This window comes from Arachis ipaensis, chromosome B2 (genome assembly GCF_059453495.1).
Source record: "Arachis ipaensis isolate K30076 ecotype BB chromosome B2, ASM5945349v1, whole genome shotgun sequence".
NCBI lineage: Eukaryota > Viridiplantae > Streptophyta > Magnoliopsida > Fabales > Fabaceae > Arachis > Arachis ipaensis.
The window spans coordinates 21,660,392-21,662,742 of record NC_142437.1 but is presented as its reverse complement, the minus strand read 5'-3'; the positions used below and the strand labels follow the sequence as shown (position 1 = coordinate 21,662,742).

The 2,351-nt window shown below is 39.5% G+C and overlaps 1 non-coding gene across 1 annotated transcript; it reads left to right on the top strand.

Annotated features, from left to right (window-relative positions):
* The first annotated feature begins 1,306 nt into the window (after positions 1–1,306).
* On the top strand, positions 1,307–1,414 carry LOC148573235 (small nucleolar RNA R71). The gene has a single exon (XR_015906545.1). It is a non-coding gene; the product is annotated as a small nucleolar RNA R71 (small nucleolar RNA).
* The last annotated feature ends 937 nt before the right edge of the window (positions 1,415–2,351 follow it).

The following is a 2,351-nucleotide window of genomic DNA, read 5'->3' as shown; positions in this document are numbered from 1 at the left end:
TACTTGTCCATAAGCCTGTTTTCTTGAATTGTCTGCCATCTCTAATGAGATTTTCGCAGCTTGCACCCCCATAGATTCCCAGTTTCTCTATTATAGCGAGGGGCATGAGGTTTATCCCTGAACCAAGGTCACATAGAGCCTTTTCAAAGGTCATGGTGCCTATGGTACAAGGTATTAAGAACTTTCCAGGATCCTGTTTCTTCTGAGGCAATCTCAGTTGATCCAGATCACTTAGTTCATTGGTGAACAAGGGAGGTTCATCTTCCCAAGTCTCAATACCAAATAAATTGGCATTCAACTTCATGATTACACCAAGAAACTTGGCAGCTTGCTCTTCAGTAACATCCTCATTCTCTTCAGAAGAGGAATACTCATCAGAGCTCATGAATGGCATAAGGAGGTTCAATGGAATCTCTATGGTCTCTAGATGAGTCTCAGATTCCTTTGGTTCCTCAGAGGGAAGCTCCTTATTGATCACTGGACGTCCCAGGAGGTCTTCCTCCTTGGGATTCACGTCCTCTCCTTCCCTTACAGGTTCGGCCATGGTGATCAATTCAATGGCCTTGCACTCTCCTTTTGGATTCTCTTCTGTATTACTTGGGAGAGAACTAGGAGGGATTTCAGTGATCCTTTTACTCAGCTGGCCCACTTGTGCTTCCAAATTTCTAATGGAAGACCTTGTTTCATTCATGAAACTTACAGTGGCCTTAGATAGATCAGAGACTAAGTTTGCTAAATTAGAGGTATTTTGTTCAGAGTTCTCTGTCTGTTGCTGAGTGGATGATGGAAAAGGCTTGCTATTGCTAAACCTGTATCTTCCACCATTATTAAAGCCTTGTTGAGGCTTTTGTTGATCCTTCCATGAGAGATTTGGATGATTTCTCCATGATGGATTATAGGTGTTTCCATAAGGTTTACCTAAGTAATTTACCTCTGCTATTGCAGGGTTCTCAGGATCATAAGCTTCTTCTTCAGAAGATACCTCTTGAGTACTGTTGGATGCAGCTTGCATTCCATTCAGACTCTGAGAAATCATATTGACTTGCTGAGTCAATATTTTGTTTTGAGCCAATATGGCATTCAGAGTATCAATTTCAAGAACTCCCTTCTTCATAGGCGTCCCATTACTCGCAGGATTCCTCTCAGAAGTGTACATGAACTGGTTATTAGCAACCATGTCAATGAGTTCTTGAGCTTCTGCAGGCATTTTCTTTAGGTGAATGGATCCACCTGCAGAAGTATCTAATGACATCTTAGCTAATTCAGACAGACCATCATAGAATATATCCAGAATGGTCCATTCTGAAAGCATGTCAGAAGGACACTTTTTGGTTAGTTCCTTGTATCTCTCCCAAGCTTCATAGAGGGATTCACCTTCCTTCTGTCTGAAGGTTTGGACATCCACTCTAAGCTTACTAAGCTTTTGAGGAGGAAAGAACTTGGCTAAGAAAGCCTTGACCAGCTTATCCCAAGAGTTCAGGCTGTCTTTAGGTTGAGAGTCCAACCATATTCTAGCTCTGTCTCTTACAGCAAACGGGAAAAGCATGAGCCTGTAGACTTCAGGATCTACTCTATTAGTCTTAACAGTATCACAGATCTGCAAGAATTCAGTTAAGAACTGAAAAGGATCTTCAGATAGAAGTCCATGAAACTTGCAGTTTTGTTGCATCAAAGAAACTAGCTGAGGTTTCAGCTCAAAATTGTTTGCTCCAATGGTAGGGATAGAGATGCTTCTTCCATGTAAATTGGAATTTGGTGCAGTATAGTCACCAAGCATCCTCCTTGCATTATTGTTGTTGGGTTCGGCTGCCATCTCCTTTACTTGTTCGAAATTTTCAATAAGGTTGTCTCTGGATTGTTGTACTTTAGCTTCTCTTAGTTTCCTCTTCAGAGTCGTTTTAGGATCTGGATCAGCTTCAACAAGAATGCCTTTTTCTTTGTTCCTGCTCATAAGAAAGAGAAGAGAACAAGAAAAGAAGACGAATCCTCTATGTCACAGTAAAGAGGTTCCTTATTGTTAGTAGAAGAAGAAAAGGAATAGGGGTGAAGAAGAATGAAGAATCCAAACACAAGGGTAAGGATAGGAGCAGTGATGTGAGATGAGGAGATGTTAGTAGATGAATAAATAAATAGAAGAAGATGAGAGAGAGGGAGAATTTTCGAAAATAATTTTTGAAAAAGAGTTAGTGATTTTCGAAAATAGTTTTTGAAAAAGGTTAGTAATTTTCGAAAATAGAAGTTAAAAATTAAAATAATTAATTAATTAAAAAGAAATTTTGAAAAAGGGGGAAGATATTTTCGAAAATTAGAGAGGGAGAGTTAGTTAGGTAGTTTTGAAAAAGATAAGAAAC